This window comes from Emydura macquarii, unplaced genomic scaffold (assembly GCF_026122565.2).
Source record: "Emydura macquarii macquarii isolate MOO-44397 ecotype Brisbane River unplaced genomic scaffold, CSIRO-AGI_Emac_v2 contig_3477, whole genome shotgun sequence".
NCBI classification, from domain to species: domain Eukaryota; kingdom Metazoa; phylum Chordata; order Testudines; family Chelidae; genus Emydura; species Emydura macquarii.
This window is the reverse complement of record NW_027133614.1, coordinates 1,932,270-1,954,622: the sequence shown is the minus strand read 5'-3', so window position 1 is coordinate 1,954,622 and position 22,353 is coordinate 1,932,270. Positions and strand designations below refer to the sequence as shown.

At 45.9% G+C, this 22,353-nt stretch overlaps 1 long non-coding RNA gene across 1 annotated transcript in view; it reads left to right on the top strand.

Moving 5' to 3' along the window:
• Nucleotides 1-211: 211 nt before the first annotated feature.
• The window catches only part of LOC137144709 (uncharacterized), a 49,266-nt gene continuing 27,124 nt past the window's right edge, over nt 212-22,353 (top strand). The window contains exons 1-2 of the long non-coding RNA XR_010917464.1: nt 212-302; nt 10,003-10,074. This is a non-coding gene — a long non-coding RNA (uncharacterized lncRNA). The remainder of the gene's footprint in view (nt 303-10,002; nt 10,075-22,353) is intronic.

Sequence of the window (22,353 nt, the reverse complement as noted above, 5' to 3'; positions counted from 1 at the left end):
GGATAAGCTGTGTCTCACTTTGCCAGGTGCTACAGGTCAAACTCCAGGCCCAGTTTTGGGTTTCAAAAGCAACTTGTTTTGAACTTCAGCAGTGCTGAAGTCAAGAAAGAGCAGGCACAGATCTTCCAGAGATTGAAGTTGACCTTTTTTTCTAGCACACCTGAATGTATGTGTTTTCTTTTACAACAGAGACCATTCATTATTGCACAGGAGTCTCTCCACAGTGGTAGACTTCTAGGAGCTCTTCTGATTTCTCGGGCTGGTCCAGCTCCCATTGAAGTTAATGGCAACCATCGACTCTGGTGAGGGCAGGATAGATTCATACAGTGGTATTGGGGCTCTGATTCGAAGACCTCCTTTTCTAAACACTGCATTAGCCTGGCAAGCTGTCGTATCACCGCCAGAGCCTTCTGCACTCTGCTAGAGGAGAGGGTCTCAGATCCTGGGCTCCAGCCTGATCCTGGACATCTACACAGCTATTGTTAGCCCCACAAACCTGAGCCAGCTGACCCTGGCTCTGAGACTCCGTACTGTGGGTTTTTTATCACAGTGTAGACATACCTTGTCTAAAAAGACACCTGAACAATAATACAGGAAGCATCTGCCCAGGATAGAGACGTGCAGTGTGCCTGGGTTTGTTTTCAGTGTGCATTCTTCCTTCAGTGGAAGCCTGTGCCATGGTGCAATGCTGTATCTGCCATCCCCTTCCTTCCTTCAGCTCCTCCTGGCCAGTGTCCTGCTTTTGGGCCAGATTCTGTGGTCTGACTGATCGGTACTTAGTGCAAGACAGGCAGGGCTTAACTGGTAATGAAAGAGATGCCGAGGATCAAGCAATTTTTTTTTACCTTCTTAATTGAGGTGGCAAGCCCAGAGGTGCCGGGGCTATGAACCACCAAGCCTGAATGTGCCGGGGCTCAGCTCTGGCAAGTCCTGGCACAAATAAGCACTGAAGCTGGGGTGAATGATGATCCCGGGGCCAGTTAGCACTGACCTGGTCCCAGGAATACAGTAGAGCAGTCTCAGGACTACTCTAACGTACACTAGCTGCCAGTGACCAAAGGAGTCATTCCTACAGCAAGAGATCAGTGGGATGTAGGGACATCCCAGCCATATCTCCTGCTCCTCACCCACACCCCCTACTCCAGGGGCAGGATGGTGATGGTGGGGGGTGACCTAGAAGCTGCCTCAGCAGCCCTACACCTCCGGGGAATTCACCTATATGGGGGCATCCTCCAGTGCACTGGGTACAGGCATAATATTGCCTTATGGAGTCTCGGGCTCAGATATTGGAGAGCTATTGCCTCTGTTCTACACTAATGCCATAATGTTTACATTGTCCCTCTTATCCTAGGGTTACAAAGTATGTTACAGTGACAATTAAATGTCCCTCTCAACATCTCAGCGTGGACAGGGAAACTGAGGCACAGAGTGGTTACACGACCAGCCCAGTGTTACACATTTAAGCTTTAGCTTCTAAGCTAAAAAGAGAGCCCAGAACTCCTGACTCCCAATCTCCTGCTCTGGTATATATGAGAGTTCCTGTTGTCTCCTCACACATTGGCCGTGGGAGAAAGAGAGAGAGAGAGAGAGCGAGCGAGCGAGCATGTCTTGTTCTAGTGGAAGCAATTACAACAGCAGACTACTTTTTTTTTTTTAGAGCAGAGGAGCTCTCCTGTAGGTGAAGTGGTAGAGGCTGGTGTTTATAGAAGTGGTAGAGGCTGGTGTTTATAGAAGTCCTGAGCTTGATCCGTGCTGATGGCCATGTGCAGCCATGATTCATTACGCATGATCTATGTTGCCCACTTCTTCACTGCTGGCTAGATATGCTTTGCTTGCTGATGCTTCATATCATATCAACATAGAGAACTGTTCTAGGAGCCTTTGCTCATCAGATTCGTGTTTATTTTAGGGCTGAATGAGTACCTCCAACTTCCCTGCAATTTTGTTTGTTAAAAAGAAATATGATTTTGCTCAAATTATGTTTGCACCACTTTCATGTATGGATATCCTTGTGATTGAGTTTATTGGTAGGAATATTTGTGGAAACATCAACTTTTAAGTGAGTATTAGCATATTCATGGAAGGTGAATTTTTGAACTTGGAAAATGTGGTTGCCCTCAATGTGATTCCAAGAGTAACACACATCCAATTAGAGAACAGAAACCATACCATATAACTTAAGTTAATTTTGATTGGACACATCTTGAATACTCACAACTATTTACAGCCCAATATTTTCAGAAAGTGTTCAGGCAATGATAAAGAAAATCCTGATTTTAAGAGTTTATTCACTATCTTCTCATAGACCACTTGCACACAGAAAAAGGGAAAAAATGAATCAAATTAGTCCCATAAATTATTTTCTCTATTCTTGTTGGTTCATCTTTACATTTACTCTAGATTCAGTTTAATTTTCTGTGCCAATAATTTGTACGTGCGTATAAATACTATAACGGTATTGTGCCTTTCTAGAGGCACTTTCATCTGAGGATCTCTATTGCTTTACGGATTAATGTTTGTATGTGGCAAGAGAGAATTCAGGGGTGAACTAATTAAACCAGCTCCCACCCCACATATATGAAGGGGATATCACTTCATGCATGCCAGGGGGGGAACATGGAAATGAAGACTATTGTAAGTGCGGGGGGAGGATTCGGGCAGGCAGATGGGTGCTAGCCAGATCAGAAAGTGTCATGGGATTTGTAATGGTCACACAAATGGTTCAAACCGTAGATTTGTCTCATCCAAAAGACAACTTGGGGCTAATCCTGCAAGGTGCTGTGCACCCTCCCCTTCTATAGACTCCAATAGGCGTGAGATCATGCCGTATCTCACAGGATCAGGCCCTGAGAGGGAGCAGGACCTCTGAATGAACAAATGCCAACACCACATCTTACAGAACGCTGAGTGCTGTGAGGTTTCCCAGCCAAGTGCTAATCTAGCCTTCCTGGTTAGCTGGTGGGATCGGAGAACAGCCAGGTTTCAAGCTGTTGGTCTCAGACCGCCTCCACTCCACAGAACCTTTGCCATCCTGCCATAGGCTGCCCACACTTGCATATTGCAGCTAGGCCACAAACTCAGAGAGCAGTGGGGGTCCCTCCCACTCCCCCCGGCACCAGTGAAGTGGCTGTAATGCCCTCGGGCTGGCCTAAATGTGAGGGATTCTTAGCCCCTCACTGACACTGAGTGGGTCTTTTTGGTTGGCATCTCTTGGCACCAAAGGCCAGGGGAAGGGTTGATGAGGAACGGAAGCAGGTTCCTGAGACGGACAGCCCCCAAGGCCAGTAGGGAGAGGCCAACGCTTCGGATCAGCCTGACTGACAAGGCGGACAAGCCAATGAGGGAGCCAGGAGGCTGGGAAGGGACGAGGGGGGAGATCCCATTCTCCATGTGAGCTGGAGCATTGGGCAGACAGCGGGCTGAGCTAAGGACAAAGCAGCATCCTGCACCAGGCAGGCCAAAGGGGCCTGAGTAGCCACCCAGGGTGCTGAGCTGAACAGAGCTAAGAGCCTGGGGGCGTGTGGCCACTGGCAGAGCAAGTGTCTGACTCTGCATCTCTGCAGCGTAGCCATGGCCTGGGCAGGAGGACCGGGACATGTGAGAAACACTGTGAACGTCCTTCACACCCCAGGGATGCTGTGTGTGGTGCCCCTGGGCTAGGGGGCAGCTTTAGGTGTTTTCCTTTCACTTTTTTCCATTTTTTCCTTATTTTTTTATTGGTTGCTGTTTAATAAATTGTATTGATTTGAACTATATGCAGTGATCAGTGGGTCAAGGAAGTGTCCAGTGCAGAGAGGGTACCCTGCAGTGGGGACACCCTAGCACCTGCTCTAAGTGACCATGACAAGGTTGGGGGTCGAGCCCCCAGGAGTCCTGCGCCCAGGCTTGTTAGTGTTACGAGGACCCTGTCACACAGGAGAGTGGGAGGGGCTGCTCAAGGTCAGGCAGGCCTCTGGGTAAGGGAGTGGTGGAAGCGAGGATTTAGATCCTTTGGCTAACCAACTCCACCGGGTAGTGTACAAGCCGGGAAAGTTCCCCACAATAGCAGGACTATTTCCCTGCTTACATAAAGAAGAATAAGGAAGTGCTGAATAACCAGACTAAGAAAAGACTGAATACAAGTTTCCCTATCTCCTCACAGACGAGCAAATGAATGATTCACTTCTGCGGTAAGCATCAGGGTTGTTCATTTTCTTTGCTTGAAAGAACTCTCCCACCCACTGCTGTGCTGAGCATGTAACATAACTGCTCAGGCACATGCATTTTTCTTAACCTGTTGGGCTGAATGCCTAGCCCTTGTGTAGCTCTTATAGTGAATCTCCCTTCAGTCTGTCTGCTATTCCTTCCCATTGTATTGAGAGGTTGGATGGCGTAGCACAGGTGTTCTCAAACTTCTTCTGCTGGGACCCCTTTGAAAATATTTCAGGCTGTGACAACCCCCCACAAAAGCGATGACTCTTCTCCCCATGCCATGCCACTCTTACTGGCATGTGTGGGGACTGACCGCTCGGGACACCCTCCCTCATAATAATCTTGTGACCCACTGAGGGATCACAACCCCCAGTTTGAGAACCCCTGGTGTAGTGGGAGAAGCATCAGGTCCAAAACACTTCACCAGCCTGGAGCCATGAGTTTGACTCATGGCAGGGTAAACTCAACCCCTTGTCTTTTCAAGGCACCGGACACAAATTGCATCCCATGATATTTGTGTGGCTGTCTTTTGGAAGAGATCTTTAAAATTGAGGTCCTGTCTGCTCCGTATGTATGTTGAAATGTGGCTCTGCTCTTAAGACGGGCTCTGAAAAAAGGAACATGTGATTCTATGTGGATAGTGTCTCAGTCCCATTCAGAGCAAGTGCTCAGCTCCTAAGTGAGAAGAGGGGCTTTCTAACTACCAACCCTTCAAACTCAGCCTAGGATCTAAAAGTCTGTGTTTTGGCTTGTGAATCACCAGGAATAAAAACTCCAGAGACCAAATTACACCTTTAATCACACCTCTTCAACTCCACCGTCTTCCACTTCTGCCCTCACTTACACCTGTGTGCTTGTGTTGTTTTCAGAGGGATTGTACAGACATGGCTGAGGGCAGAATTTGCCCTTGCAATTGGAACTTAATTCCTGACGATGATGGGAGAGCCAGAATAGAATCTAGCTTATGCTTCCGCAACTGCATTGGCTCTGGCAGTGGCTAAAAGGAATAAAAACTGATTTGGACAGAAAAGTATATAGACATCACTTGGAATGCACAGAGAGCATATCTGTTGAATACAAAGGTGCTGTTTTTACACAGTCACTTTACTGACCAGACCCATACTGTGAAGAGTTTATGGCACGTTCGGAAGAGCTAGGTGTCTGTAGCAGGAAGGCAAACTACATTGTGAGCTGTTTCATGGTGCTGTTCGGTGGGAGTGACAGCTACTTCAGATTGTACTGTACAAGGATATGCTACAGGCTACTGTGGGGTGAGTGGTGGGAACACAGGCCATTGTGTGGTGTATTGCACAACATGCTGTAGAGAATGACCTGTAAAGGGGTCTTGCAGTATGTCTATTCCTACCCCACGCTATGCTCTCATGCAATATTCCATTAGGGATGTGCGTGCATAAAGAAATATTGAAATTCCTGAGCAGCCTGATTTTTTTGAAGATACTCCCGGGTACTCTGACACTCCGAGTCAGCTGGTACTTGGTACAAATGGCAGCTAGGGACTTGGATTTTCAAGAGGCTGTGGACAGCCAACCCTCCTTAAGTGCTTCTGAAAACTCCACCTTGAGTGTTTGGAACTTGAAATGCAGCAAAAACACCCTCTCTTTTGCACGTGTGTGTGTTTTTTCATTCATTAAAATGCACCCATCCCATCATTAGATCAACATATTCTTGTTACAAAGATACAAGATGCTAAATAACCAGGGATGTTTATTTTAGTAAGAAGAGAAGACTTCCTTCCAAGAGAGAAGATAAATCAGCATGGCCCTTAAACTGTGTTTCTTTAAATTATACAGGGTTCGTACCCTGTAATGACAGATGTACATACAGTCAGTTTGATACTTATGGAGAGGGGAGGTGAATGCATACCTATGAGGACAAAGGTCTTCGCTAGGAACAAGTAATAAAAATAGTTGGCAAATCCAATAATGCTAAGCATCCTGGCCAGACACACTGCATCACTACAAGAGCACACGTAAACCCTAGGGGCCACATCTTCAAAAAAATGCTCATTTAGACACCAGTCTAACTGACTAGCTTTCCAAAGGATCCCAGTACCCATGTGCAGACATGCACTCTTGACAATCTGGTGCCAGTTGTGAGTGCTGCACACTTGAAAAATCTGGCCCCGAGTTCTTCTGAAAAAATGGTTCCACTTAGTAGGCCTTCTATTTAGGGAGGGACAAATGGGTTGGGATACAATAAAAGCAGACAGGAACCTAGAACTGAAACCCAGACTTCCTTGATGGCAGGGGAAAAAAATCCTTTTATTGCCTTTTCATACCCTATCCACTTCCTGATTCACTTCCTGTGAGCGGTCCAGCCCAATAGCCAGACAAAAAAGTTTGGGGAGGAGTTGGATTAGCATCCAAATGCTTCTCTGCCCGGAATTTGGCAATGTGTTAACGTTTTCAGGGTTGTCAGCAATCCTACATCGCTGGGAATTATGCCTACACTCATGCCAGCTGAGCAAAGTGGCTCAGACTGCACCGTTACCAACCACCAGCTGCCAGCCAGGCTGACCGTCATCACCCTAACTACATCGACATAAGGCCTATGCCTCTCATGAAGGTGGAGTCATTATATTGGGGTAGTAGGGCACTTACATCAGTGGGAGGAAGGCTGTAGAGTGCACATGGACATAATTAGGTCGACGTAAGCTGACTTATGTCGACCTACATCTGTAGCGTAGACCAGGCCTTGGGAAGTGAACAACATGGCCTCAAAGCACTCTGTAGCCTCTAAAGATTTGGTCTTTCAGAATGAATTTTCCATGCCCTAGCTCCTTCCTCCAGCAAACCTGGTGGGACGATGTCTTAGGCGCTATGGACCTTTCACTGTTAGAATGCCAGTTCAAGTCCAGCTGAGGTCACGAGCGACTTATTTTTGTGTTCAGTGAGTTTGGTGTCTCAGTCAAATCTATGTCCATGGCATAAAACTGCCATGTCTGGTATTGACTGACGCTTAGAGTGTCTACTTCACCTGAGAAGCACAGGAGCGAGTGAGCTATGGAGACACTCCCTCTTCTCGTCTTTCTTCTCCCCTCTCTGGTGGTCCCTCCAGGTCAGGGTCAAGATACTGTGAGGTGGAGATACTTGCACTGCTTCTCCCTGTGCTGGACCTGTTCTGTGGATAAACAGCAGGTTCCAGGCCCCCAGGATCTCTGACCAACATCTTTCACCAGCACTAAATCCACTTAATCTAAACAAAAAAATGAGCTGATTGGCTTTTAAAATCCTTTAGTCTTTTAGGATGGGCTGTTTTTCTCCAGTGTATTGTGGGGGATCTGAGGAAAGCAATGCTGACGGTGTGGAGACAGATCTTTCTCTTTCCCTCTGTGTTGATGCTGCGCCCTTTGGAGACTGATATAGACTGATGTATATGTTCCCGTTTATTGTACAAGAGTATGTCTCCATAGTAACAAGCTAGCTGAGCTGCACTCCCTGCGAAGCCAGCGCTCCTGAGACTGAAGGAGTTAATTCCTGATCCCAGCTGCTTTCCTTGCCCTGTTCAGCAGGAAAAGGGATTGTGATAGGCAGGGGCACCACAGAGTGGGGGAGGAAAGAGCTTTATGTTTGGACCTTTTACCTAATTTTCTAAGGTTCAGACCTGATAGCCTTAGCAACAAGCTAACAGCTGCCTGATTGGAGACTCTTCCCAGCTCCAGCCTGCCCTTCCAACTAGACAGCAATCAGATGAGTTGCCTCCACTCTGCCAAAAAGCAGTTTGATTTGGTTCAGTACTTTCTAGGTCTCTCATTCAAAGGGAGGAGATCAAATAGCATCATCCGGGATCCGAAACTGACAAATTAGTGAGGATAGCAATGTTGTAGCTGAGGTGGGGACTAATGTAGCTGAGTGACTATTTGCTAGCAAATTCTATAGCTAGGGTTGCAAAATGTTTATAACCTCCTTGTTTCTTACAAAAAGCATCTCGTTTTGGATGAAACCTTTCCGCTGTGTTTGAGTGGCAAGTGTATGAAAAAATAGACTTTTCTTGCTCTCATACTGCAATATATTTCCTCCTCCCATACCAATCACACAAAATTATGCTTGTGAGTGGAAATCAACAAAGTGATGGAAATTTGAAAAGCTGTACTTATGTAGTAAGGTGTGCCTGGCACTCTCCAGTCAAATAAAAAACAGGGTTTTCCCCACAAGAAGCTTAAAACCACAGGATCCTGATCCTGCAAATTCTTTTCATGTGAGTAGTCTTGCGGTAGTAAAGCTCTGCAGCATAAATTAGATGCAACTGTGAGATATGATAATAGACCAAAGGCAGAGGAAGGTTTATGGGGCAATGAGGGATGAAAGATCATGAGTTATTCTTATTGTTACATATGCAGCTTGTTAGTCCCTCTTTTGGCTTTATTTATTTATGTTGCTCAGACTTCACATTTGCATCCAGGCAGTGCCCAAGCTAGAAAAATATAATGTGGCTCTAGTTGGAAAAGGAACCCTATAAAATTTGCATCTTCTTAATCAGCAGATCTGCTCCCTGTGTACATTCTAAACCACAGCTGCACACTTTAGTCACACATCCATTTTATTACTTGGTAGCATTGCACAGCCTATAGGAGGGTGAGCTAGATTCTATTCTGGCTCATGCAGAGTTAATATTAAGATACAGTAAACATGGAACATCTTGGCAATCACTTCTCAGAGCAGAACCGCCCTTTCAGCTGAACTTTTCAGAAAGTTATGAGCCTGTGACAACCGAGAATTATAACGACTGTCAGGAACATTAAAAACAGCAGGTGCTGTAATTGCTGTTAATTTTTCTGGGGTGGGGGGAAGAGGAGACAGAGAGTGTGTGTGTGTGTGTGTGTGTAAGTGTAAGTGTAAGTGTAAGTGTAAGTGTAATAGCTGACCTGGTTTAAACAAAATAAAGTTCACTGCCCAGAACCTTCCCCACCCGACCCAAACTCTGTCAAACCTTTTGAGGCTTCAAGAAATTTGGTTACGTTTATTTTCCCTGTGTTAGAGTGATGTTATACAACATGTACAGACAGTGGCAACAGCACCTTCCTTTGTGATTGCCAAATGAGGGCCTTGGTAAGAAGAAGGCAAAGCGTTTAAGCAGATGCTTAACTTTAAATCAATGACACTTAAGTGCATGCTTAAAGTTAAGCAAGTGCTAAAGTACTTTGCTAAATTAGGGTCTAATTCCTCTCCAGTGTGGGATGGCTTTGTTATAGCAACTTTTTTCCCAGAATGCCTTTCTGGACCTCGTCCTTTAAATTTGGCTGAGTTTACTGCATCTGTGTCTTTTGCACCTGGTAAGCATTAATGCCTGTTATGGTTTCCTTTTTCCATTCTGGAGGAGATGGCACATTTTCATAGGCCTAATTTATTTTGCACTCCCTTCTACACTTCTGACTCCTGGCTGGGGAGGGGAGTGCTGATGTATTGTAGGGTATCTCCAGTTTAACTGGAAGCAGGAACTTCCCCCACATCACAGCTGTTGGGACAATGACTCCCTTCAGAGCCTGCTAATGCTTCCCTTAAATCAACCATAGGCACAGAGTGGTGAGCAGTTCAAGGCACTTCTTCTACTCCACCTCCCCTGGAGGGATGAGCGTTTGTTGTCTCTGCTTCTACTGGACCTAAGAGCAAGTAATGAAGTCACATATCTTAAACTTTAGGCCATTTAATAATAAGTGTTTAATAAATCCAGAAAGTGACTAGACCACATTGTGAATCAACAGTTTGTCAAAAAACCATTTAGTGGCCTTAAGTCAGGCTGTCCTTTTATGGGTTGTATTTTGTAACACATGCATTCTCTTTGGATATGTAGGCAAGAAGGTTCCTGAAAAGGTGCTGAGTCGGGTTGGTGAAAATTTGCCCTTAAAACTGTCTGATGGAAAATGTGAGTTTGTCAACAAAACAATTTTTTTTTTTTGCAGAAAGTGTGTTTTCTGTGGACATTTTTTTACCTTAAATTGAAAGACCATAAGCCAAAAAGTGAAAACTTCTCATCAAGAAAACAAAACCCAAAAGCTTTTGAAAATTTCAATTTCCCCAACAGAAAATCAGAACTTTCTGTGGAAAAAATGAGCACACTCAATTCTTTCTGACCTCAATGGGGGATAAGGCTTCTCAGCGCCCTGCAGGATTGAGCCCAGAGGCAATGGCGAAATGCTCAGCAAATCTCTGGTGGTGGTGGTGGTGGCATCTGCTGTGAAAGTTGGTACCTGGTTTTTCTAAAGTTCACAAATCAGAAGTTCCCACAGGCAATAATGCATACCTCGAGGGTGTGGCACTAGTGACTGTGAAGGACAAAGAAGTAGTCGGTGATTTGTAGATATGAAAGGTCGGATTCTCTCTCAGTGATGTAAACCTGGAGGAATGCCATTGATTTTAAATGGAGTTAGTCCTGATTTATATTAGTGTATATATATTATACACTAGTGCTGACTGCCATATTGTATGACCCTGATACACCAATCGCACCCAGATACCAAGATATTTCTGTACATAATCGATAAAGCCATCTGCACCTTCTGAACCACTAATCTAGTAAAGACATGCTACGGTATTTCTGTGCCAGCCTCCAGCTTTCTGCCAGAAATGCCTGTTGAGGTGAGATTCTCTCTACATCCACATCCCCACCCAAAGCTGATGGGATCATTACTGGGTTGATACAGCCAGCTCAAAATTGAATGACTAAGGATGAACTAGAATTTGGATTTGAATGGGCTTTGGGTGATAGTCTGCATGAAGGATGCTGTAGGCATGCGGCCTGACCCAGCAGGGGGGGTTGCAGCTGTTCCTTGGGCCCAGACTCTGAGGAAGACCACAGCGCCTTAGTCTACAGCGGGAAAAAGCTAGCGGTCGGTGGGTCTTTAGCCCCCGGCCCTCGAGCAGGGTGGGGCAGGCCAAAGCAGCCTGTAGCCCCCGGTCATCAGACAGGCGGGGCTGGTAAAGTTCAGTATCCTCTGGCAGGCGGGTTCAGAGGAGCCAAGCACTCCCGGGGTGGGTAGGGAAGGGGGGAGGGGGACATAGGCCCACCTGACTCCACTGCGTCCCAGCCCAGGGCCCTATCAGTGGCAAAGCGGTTTGCTACTGAGTCAGCGGGGATCCAGCCGCAACACGCTGACTGGTTCAGCCACAGCCTCAGCCAAACTATATTTGACTGTCCCTGGGCTACTTCCTCCCACCCTGTACCCGAGTACCTGCAGCCAGGTGTCTTCCTCCAGGTCACTGGGGTAAAAAGCAAGTGGGAGCCCCACAAGTCCCTCACTGTCAACAGGTCTGGAAACTCCTCAGGATCATCAGCGAAGGGCAGCTCCTCCGGGTCCCAGGGGGTCCTCCGGTATATCAGGTGCAGGCAGCTCCAGTGGGTCCCCAGCATCGGGCAGCTCCTCCAGGTCAGGGCCGGCCTCCAGGGGGTTGTTCCCGTTCAGTGACCTCGGGTAGCTCTTCCCAGTCACTCGGGCCTAGTAGCCTGGCAGGCCCTGGAGGCTCCAGTTGATGGGGCGGTTGCTCCGCAGGGCCAGGGTCAGGCCTAGATCACAGCTTCAGGGAAGACACATCTGTCTCCAGCAACAGCTTCCCCCTTGACTGAGCTGCTAGGCTGGACTTTTATACTGGCCTTTCCTGTCCTGGCTCTGCCCCTTTTCTCCTGGGGTATTCGGCCTGCAGGGCTTTGTTCTGCCCACCAGGGGGGGTTTGCAGGGCCTTGATCTGCCTACCAGGGGGGTTGCAGCTGTTTCTTGGGCCCAGGCTCAAGGAAGGCCATACCGCCTTGCTACAGATGCCTATAAAACAAATTTGTATTGTGTTAACTAGGACCTTGACGGGACCTGTTTTGAGATGTGGCTGCCTTGCACGTGCTACTGCAATAGTGCAAAGCACATGTTCTCGCTGCCGTTCTGGTCCAGTTGAATGTATTCACTGTCTCTTCTCATGAGATTTCTAGACCCAGGAGGGTTGGCTAGTTCTGTTTAAGGTTTAGATGTGGATGCAAGGCTTTTCACCCATCACTATTATGAGAGATATAGCAATACCATGGACAAACGTTATTCAGTTTGGTTTGTGTCATTATGGGCAAGAGATTGTATATAATTCCTCTTATCCAGCAAATGGACAGGACCTTTGGTCCAAAGGAGGCCTGTTGCCTGATTTCTGGGTGTTTAGTAATTTGAATGGGGTTATAGGCTCACCAATTGATCTGATCAGAAGATAATGAGGTTCTAGTCCCGGAATCAGGCTCCAGAAGAGTTTTTTACAGGGACCCCCAGGATGCATGACAGGAATGCTCACACTGATAACCGAATCTGTATAATTTTATAAGCTTTTATTAAGATAACATAAAATGATAGACAAATGACTAATTAAAAGAAAATGAATAGTCAAATGGATAATGGGTAGGATTACAGTCTTATTCTAAAGACACGTGATCTATATATTTATACTTTATGCTTTGGATTGATATACTCATACCCTTTCCTGATGACCTGGTTGAGAGAGGTATACGTTTCCTCAACCCTTGAGTGGAGGGGTGGAGAGCTAGGCAATGCTCAAGAGCTAAGAGCTATAAGATTAAGACTACAAATAATACTAAGTATAAACGAAGAACAAAAGATCTTAACAAACACTAACTTAAAGAAGGAGTAGCTGACTATCGCACCCAAGCAACATGGCTTGCCCCTTTTTATACCCTGAACAATATGGGTCCTCCTTTGAAGTCCAAACTTGGCTTCTTCACCCCTGAATTATTAGGGTACACTTATTCTATAGGGTGGCAGGTTCATGCATATTGATGACAGATCTGTATCCTTTCCAGATGGTTCCTGATAGTTCACTTATCTCACCTTTGTTATTTCTGGCCCTTTCTGTGGGTTTTGTGGTGTACCTGTGAAGTTTACTTGGGCCATAAACTGAGGCAGCCCCCCATCTTGATGCCTCCTGACTTAACTAGGATAAAGGGTATAATCATATATATCTTATTCTTTAACTCATCATTATTTAACTGGGCCAAAGGTCCCGAACATATGTATGCTGACTGCCTTAGCTTTCATAAAGGATGTGGCCTGTAAGATACCATGCATTACAGCTATAATACTTTAACTTATATCTATGACTCTATTATAATAAAACAACAGTACTTAAATCTATAAGGAAAGGTATATATGTGCAAGCAAGCAGGCTAGTCCTATAGACTACAGGACCCAATCCTTCTGGGGAAGAGCTGAAAGGACTTGACCTATTCACAGGGTTGTGTGTTGTGGGCTAACTGCTGTTATGAATGTATGACCACAGAAAACTCCTTGGTGGGGTTGAAGGAGTGATTAGCTGCCAGGACCGTTGAGTTGGGGTTATCTCTGGGAAGGTTATTAGCATGTGTATAGGTTCTTTTATTATTTCAATGTTTTCTCTGTAATGCTTTTAGTTTAAGGATTAACGCGCTTGCTTAGAAAGGGGTGCTTGGTAACTTATAACTGGGCAATTATGCTGTTTATAGTCCCTGAGGAGCAAAGGAAAGCAGGCCTGCTTAGATAGTCTGGCTTGTTGGGGATATTGCAGTGTAGGCAGGGAACTGTGCAGGCTGAAAAACCCTTGTCAGGAGCGAGTGAGAGTCAGGTTTCTGCGTAAGAGCAGTGAAAGCTGTGGAGTCGGAAGCTGAAGGGTGGCTGTTCTTCGTGGGGAGAATACAGGTGCAGGTGCCCTAAACTGTGCCAGCTATAAGTGACACAGAAGCCTTTAGGGGCCATTTGTCAGTTTCATAGCTGTGTGGCTAAGAAATCAAATTCCCTACCTGTGCTCAAGAGCATCTGCTCTCAAGATCTGTGCAAATACGAATAGGGTTCTTATCAGGCCAGATTCATCAAAGGGACAAGGAGATATTGTCTGTAGAACTTTAATGAATAAAGAGCATTCCTTCCAATACCTGATTTATCTACTTCTAAATTCCAATGGCTAATTCTAGTGATAGCCACAAAATTTGCATGTTTATGGAGAAAAAACAGCACTTCATAGAAACTGAATTGTATTCAGATCCTGTATGGCAGGTACTGGTTTTATATAGGTTACAACATACCATGATTATAGTACTACAACCATGTGTTAAGGAACAAGAATGCCATTTATTCCTATGGGGCAGAGTATGGTCTTCTGCTCAGAGTTTGAGACTGGGAGTCAGGAGACCTGGGTTCTGTCTTTCAATCCATTGCTAACCTCCCGGTGTCTAGCTGATCACCTGAAAAATAAGGGTGTTAATAAAAATTTGTCTCCCATCATCTTTGTAAAAATACTTTGAGATCCTCGAGTGAGAGGAGCTGTGCAATTCTAATTCTTATTAAGTCAATAAATAGAGGAATTGGTAATGAGGTCCTGGAGAGCTTCACCTGCCCAAATCCAGTGTAGCTGGGTAGTGACCAAAAGCTGTTGTGAGCATTGGGTAGTTGTTTGATGAGCTCTTCTGTAGGAAATGAGTTCAGTAGGTTTGATCCAGCACCTAGCAGACTGGTGTCTGTGTCCCCCAACTGCCCACAGTGAGTGCTGAATGCTAATCTCAGCAGAAGCCAGGGCTGAATGGATCATGGGGACTAAGCTACCTTCTCAATCCAGTGGTAAGAGAGGAGACTTGTTGACCAGATAGCGTGGGGGAAGCTTGCACTGCTTCTCTCTGCACTCAGCAAAATTGTCAATCCAGCTCTAAATTCACACAAAAATGTAGTTAACCTCCCCACCCCTGGCCCCAAAATCTCTCCCTTTTATCTTCTGGCTGCACCCAGCCAGCCCTCGCTTTGGCAGGGACGGAGCTTTGTTTTGCATGGACTCAAAGCCAGCTTTGAAAAAAACCACACCAAAAAGCCTTCCTTTTCACAGAGCAATAAACAAGTTCAGTTCCCAAATGTGCAAGAGGGAAATGCCCAGCATGCTTGTTCCTGAACTCTTCCCTTCCAGATGTGAAACGGTGGGGATCCATGACATCAACAGCTCTCTGGACAAGAACATGTCTCTTTAATAAAACGTCCACGGCAGGAGCCCCGGAGGAAGCCCAGAGGCAGCTGATAGCTAGCCAGGAAAAAGGCTGCATGGGGAACATAGTGGAATTTTCCTCTGGAAAACCCTTTGAACCTCAGTGCTCGGATTCAGTGGTAAAATGGTTTTGTCTGCATTTCCATTCGAGTCACTGTTTCACAATAGCTGAGCTTGGCCTTGCCAGGTGGTTTTGTGTTGCAGGTGAAGGGGGGACAAGGAGGAGATTTCCTTACTTTGAATTCTTTCCTTTGTGATTTAGGCAACACTTGAACCCCCACCCTGCAACCCAGGGTGGGAAGAATTAACCGAGTTGTCCAGACTCTCCCCTAGTCAAGTGCACCACAGGTCTGGCTTAACTTGCAACTTGGGGAGCACCAGGTAGTGAAAAGCTGGCATAGCAGCTGTATGGCACATCCACTCAGCCCCTTGATGTAAGGAGTGTGGCTGAAGCATCTCTGTGCTCAGGTTGTTCCCGGCTGCTGGAATGGCTCTGTTGGCATGACAAGGGTCATGGCTACCTGGGACACTCTGTGTCTATCCACAGGCTTCTGCAGTATTTGCAGTAAGCTGAGGTGCTCATGCAAAGGGTCATCTGGCGTATGCAAAAAGCTGTTTGTGGAGGGGGAGTCCCTGGGGAGCGTGGGGTTGCAGGTGGGCTATAGTGCCTTTATGCCTCTAGCTTGCTGGTTCAAGCCAATCCAGTGACTGGATCCTACAATCTTTACTCAGGTAAGTAGTTCCCTTGACTACAATGTGGCTACTCCTGTTAGTAACAACTTTGGGTCACTGTCACCAACCCAAGGGCTCAGTCCTGCAATTTTTACTATGTGATGTCTAAGATGATTAGTGGGATTAGTTGGGTGGTGTCAGGCCAGATGACCATTGTGCACATCACCAAACTCACCACCACAGTTGGCTTTCTTGTTGCAGTTTTATCAGATGTACAAGGATTGAATGGGCCAGGATACTGGAGCGTCCTTTTACTCCTAAATAGTAGTTCCATGCCAACGGTAGCTTCCTGTCACTGCTCTTACCTTGTAGCTGTCTGTTCTGTGGCTGGACAGAGATGTTCAGCATTCACCAATCTCAGAAAGCACTACAATTCATGTGTAAATTACTTCCCCCCTCACTGTTCCATGGCCAAGATTTTGGGGGCCCAACCTGAGACATCTTGCAGGGGCCTGTTTTTTCAGAGAGTGGGTGCTCTTATGTCTCCAGAGGCACACCCAGATATGAAAGCACCCCAAATCACTCCTCCTGTTAGAAAATTGTGGCCTGTGTCTATATTTGAAGAAGCAGCACTCCAATCTCCCCTTCCAAACTCCAACACCCACCAGTTCAAGCTTGTGTTCTATCCCAAATATGGGAGAGGGCTGACTCTCCTTTTTCCTGGCTTTGGGCCGTCTGTGTCCCTTGCTGAGCCTGTGTCTCTCCGCTGGTGACACAGCTCTGAGGTAGTGCACTTCCACATGACCCAATTCGGACTTACCTAGCCTGTGGAAAATTTTCTCTGACTGGTAACATGTTATTAAGTGGCCAGCTAAGAATGCAGTTAGCATTCAAAGATAATATGTGTTGACAAGAGACTGGCTGCTAATTGGACTTTTGTCTGTGCCTATGTGAATGTTCTTAATTAAAAAGTTGGGAAAAGGCTGGGGGGTTAGTAGGAGGTGGGGGGAGGGGAGAACATAGATAAAATATTGAGTGGTGAGGAGCAATGGAGATAGAATTTCTAACAAGACTGGAAGCCCTCTAAGGAATGCACAGGCAGATTCATATGCTTACGCTAATAGCCACTGACCCTGTTATTTCTTATATCTGCAGCTCCAGCATGATGGTCTTAGACACATGAAAATGGCAGGCCCCAGGGTGTTGCAATCTGTGTGTGGGAATTTACTGTCTATAATTGAAATCATGGTTCCTTTCTGGGGACAGTGTGAACACAGGGTGCTGGAGCAGTGACAATTTAAGTGACTGAGACTGACCAATACACAAACATGGCAAGTTAGATTTTTTTTTTTTTTTTAGTTTCAATGAGAGAGACACAGAGAGCTAATTCTTAGACACTCTTTATTGCTACCTTCTCTTTCCCTTCATCTTTTTTTTCTTCCTCCTCCTCTTCTTCTTCTTCATTATCTGTATTGTGGGAGCACCTAGGAACCCCAGTCCTGGACGAGGACCCCATTGTGCTAGGTGCTGTGCAAACATAGAACAAAGTGAAGGTCCCTGCCCCAAAGAGCTTACAATCTTTTTAAAATTCTTTGTCTTGTGTTTGCTTTTTACAATTGAAAATGTCTTAATAAATGTATAAGTGGTTCATAGATGGTTACAGAAAAAAGATACTGCATAAAAAAATTTGATACTTGGGCCCTGATTCTGCGAAGGGCCATGGTTTTTAAAGGTACTTAGGTCCCTAATGGTGCAGTTAATTAATAGGATCTTCCAAAGCACACCCTGGGAGCTAGGCACCTACAGAGGCCTCCTGGGATCTTCTGAAGTGTCTAGAGGCCAAGGCAGCTTTAAAAATCTGATCCTAATGTCTTTGGTTCAAATTCATCCCTGGTCAAGGATTACATGAGGGATGAATTTGGCTCGTGACATTTTTGTTTGATCTTCAAGAATTTTCTCTCCCTCCTATTCCCTCTTCCTATCTATTAGTCTATCCTAGTACTTGCAGAGCCCCCATCCCCATGGTATCTGAGCACCTCAAAATCTTCACTGTATTTACCAAAAACAACAAGAGATCTGTGGCACTTTAAAGACTAACAAATTTAATATGGGCAGACATAAGCTTTCAAGAGACTTCAGCTCTCTTCTTCAGATGCAGTAATACAGAAAATAGGTAACACAGGGGAGTGCTGTTATCCTCCTCCATTACCAGGCTGTCACTGCCTGTAACTTATAAGCATGGAAGGGCGGACCAGTGTATTAAGTATTTATCTCCAGCAGTGAGCACATGGGCCCTGGAAGGCATTCTTCTGCGGTGTGATGAAAGAAGTCCTTGAAATATGTTTAGAATTGATGTCGCTCCTCGCCTTTGGTAACCATGGAACACATTATCAGAGTTTGGAGAAGCTACTGACTCCGATACAGATAGTCTGGTGGTTCAGACTGAGACTCAGGAGAGCTAAAAGGAAAGTCCTGCCTCTGCTGAGCAAGTCACTTATCTCCCTGCCTCAGTTCCCATCTGTGAAACAGGGATAATGATCCTTCCTTTCATCCGTGTTGTGTCTATGGAGGGTGTAAGCTCTTTGGGGCAGCAGCTGGCAGTTACTTGCACAGTGGGGCCACAATCTTAGCTGTAGCTACCAGGTGTTACTATAATAATGCTAGACTATAGTGGTCTGACTCTGGCATCACAAAGTCATACTGGGCTGTAACGGCCTTTACACACAGAGAAGAGCTAATGCATCTGCTATTTATCTGTCTGTACCGTCATATACACACTGACAAATGGCAGTCTCGCCCCATATCTCCCTTCAGACTTCTGACTCCAGCCCACTGTTTATCCAGATCTACTCCCCCAGCCCCAGGACTGTGGATTTAATAAACAATGTCATTTCAACAGCTCTCTATCTCCAGAGCACAGCCTATCAGCCAGGCTGACAATACACAGAGGAGCTCTTGGAAACTTGCATGAGGAAAGCTGCAAAACAAAGGGAACTTAAGGTGTCTGATTTCCCCATATGAACACTTAAAGCAGTGCTGGGGGAACAACCATCCATTTTAGGAGTCACAGAGCTGATTTAATGCATACAACATAGGATTTGGACATTGTGTTCAGGGGTCTGCATTTGAAAATTGGGTCCATCGTGTGTATGTGGCGAACACAATAACATATGTGTGAGCACACGTGTGCTTGTACATAGCAGAAATGGGATGGCATTAATTTTGGTTTAATTTACATGAAGGGGAAGCGGTACATGTGGGGCAGACAAATACCAGGTGCCAGTTGGAAACAAAGCAGATGGTTGGTTAGAGAGGAGTAATACAAAGAAAACTGTGCAGAGATCTAGTAGCAGCCTAAGGCCTCTGCTAGTTATTTACAAGCTCAGTCAGGGGTGCTATGTGCATACACCTGACACACCCGCCTGTCTCACAGGCCTGAGTTATGGATGAGGACCCCTCATGTCTCACTCTGCATAGTGCCCTGCAGCAAGCTAGGGCTGAACCTGGTGATGGCGGACAACAAATTAAATATTAGCTCAAGGCATGAGGCTGTGCCCCTCTCCTCCTAAGAGAAAGAGTAAATGTTATTCTGGGAAGCAAACACAGGGCTGTTATGTGCAAGCCTGACGAGTTAATCATTAATTCATTATTGACCCTCAACGTGTATAGAGTTGTACAAAGCACAGAGGAAGACACGGTCCCTGCCCCATAGAGCTCACAATTTAAATGAGGCTGGACAAACCACACGAGGTTAGGAGGATCCATGTGAATCAGCATCTAAAATACCAACCCCCTTTTTGCTCGACCTACTGGATGTCCTCTTCCTACTGGGCTGCAGGATGTCTGGGATGAAGGGTGGGATTTAGGGCAAGGGGAGACACCAGAGGATTCTAGTATCTGCTCTGATATCCAGGACTGAGTCTTGTGTGGTACAGAGAAATAAATGGAATTCCGTTGTGAGGAGGATTTTGATATTTTGAAATTTGGTTTAAGTCCAATTTGGAATGAAACCCCCAAATTTTGAAATTCTCCACAAAGTGGAATGGCTCCTTTTCTCCAAGCCAGGCAGCATGGTCCGGCTGCCCTGGAGTCGCAGACCCTGGAAGTCTTGGGCTCCTCAACTCTGTGGAAGTCCAGGAGGCAGGCCACCAAGGAGCCTGGCAGGTGAGCTAGCAGGAAACCAGGCGGGTTTTGAAGTGGGCAGGCAGGGTTCTGTCAGAAACCTGCCTGGGTACCACTGGAACTTCGTCAACACCAAGCCGTCCTTGCAAAACATTTTGATGTTGACAAATCTCGAAATTCCAGTGAAACATTTTTTCACTGGACCTTTCCGACCAGTTCTAAGTGAGTTAATACTGGATGCTACCTGGGGGGGGGCCTAGTCAGTATTACCATGACTCACTCAGGAATTGTACCTCCACTCGACAGGAAGTGGGGCAGCAAGGCAGGGACAGATTTGAATTTATCTTCCCCTTGGATCTCCCGGGACTGTCAGGTTTTGGAGGTTGTACCTCATGCTCCCTCTGACTTCCCTCTCCCTTACAGAGCAGATTTAAAGAGAACTCACAGCATTTCTAGCCCCACGCCTCTTCCCGTCTCATGACTAATTCTGCAGCAGGGTACCATTAAGCCTTGCTTGGCTGATGACTGGCGTTAACGCTAGTTCAGATGAAGTAAATTCTCCCAGTCCTAGCGATGATGATCATCCCTCTGTACGCCGCCTTAGTAAAGCTATCCTTGCTCTGTACAGCTTTTGGCTCCTGACTAAATAATAAAAAAGGAGATAAATGAGATTGAAAGAAGCCGAAGGAAGGAGACAAAGATAATAAAAGGATTTAAAAGTTTGACCTTTGCAGAGAGATCAAGGGAATTTAATACATGTAAACAATTGGGGGGGGGAAAGACCAATAAAGGATATGCATATCTATAGTAAGTATCAAAGATGGGTGGGGGTACTACTTAATGGGGTAAAAGGGAGAAGAAGTGGGGAGTGAGTTTTAAAATGGAATTGTGAATGGAAAATCCAAAACAAGAATACTCAAGGGAGGCTCTTGGAGATGTTCTTTATCAATAAGTCTGACACAGGAATAAATTGTCAAGGGAGTTAGTTAAGAAGTCATCACTAGGGAGTCCAGGAGGAGACTATATAGGAAAAATTGAAATTAATGTTTTACCCCTACCCTTCTCAGTTTGCCCAGGAATAGAAATATTTTCCAGTTCCCTATTCTATCTATCTTAGGGTTTTATACTGCTGCCCATCACCATAATATCTGAGTGCCTTCCACATAAAATCAATAGTAATAGCAAAGTTCCAAGTGGACTATGTGGAGCTCTGGCCTGTCTCCCTTTACAGGGCCAGAACTCTGCTTGGGGTGGATGGGAGGGGGAAGGGGAGGGGAATTTGAATCTGGGGTTTGAATTGTGAGCATTACGTATGTTGAAAAGGTTTTCTCAAAGAGGATGGGTTTGTAATGCTTCCTCAAGATGGTCAGACTCGCTAGATGCACCTGATCTCTGATGGAGATTGTTTCATAGGCAGATCCCCTTGACAGTGAATGCTTTGTCCCGTTCTCACTTGCTTCCTTCTGGTCTTTGTGGTTTGCATTGTCTCAGGAGAGTGCAGCTGTCGTGAGGGCTCCTAGACTGAAATTTGGTCTTTGATGTAGCTGGAGCTTGATCCATTGAGAGTCAACTAAGGGACTTGAGCACGAACACGATCTGCTCACACTTCTGTACCAGCTGGAGCCAATACATCATCTTCACATGCAGCTTCAGGTACAGTGAATTACAGCCATCCAGCCTGGGGCTGACAAATTCATGGATTGCTATGGCCAGCTCCTCATCTGGGTGGGACTAAAGTTTTCCTAGCAAGGTGGAAGAAGACATTTTTGGACACTGATGCTACCTGGTCACCCAAGTTTAGTGAAGAGTCAAAGAGGATCACAATGCTTCACACCACTTTGACAATCAGGGGATGTCAGGACTCATTTGAAAGTGGAGACAATATCTTGACCAGCTCTGTGAAGCTTTTCCTCTTTCTGAATAACATCACTTCAGCCTTACCTTGGTTCAGCTTGAGCCAACTGCTCTTCATCCAAGAGCTGATCTCTTCTTGGCATTCTGACCTTCAGTTAGTGGCTGGGATTGCATCAGTTGAGAATGGGGTGTATAGATGATTGTCATTGGCATACCATTGGCAGCTGAGCCCGTGGCATCTCACTGCCTCTCCCAGTGGTTCCATTTAGATATTGTAGAGAAGCCAGGGTATTAAGGATCCCTGCAGGACCCCACAGGTGAGGGCCTGAGCTCTGCTGGAGAAGGACAAATAGAACCACTGTAATGCTAGGCCGTCTACTCCTGCTGTGCCAAGTAGGCGGATTAGCACTCCACCGTGCCAAAGGCTGCAGAGTAGTCCAGGAGTATGATCATGATGAGGAGGTCATCTTTCAGTGCCACTAAAGCTGTCAAGGTGCTGTGCCCTCATCTGAAC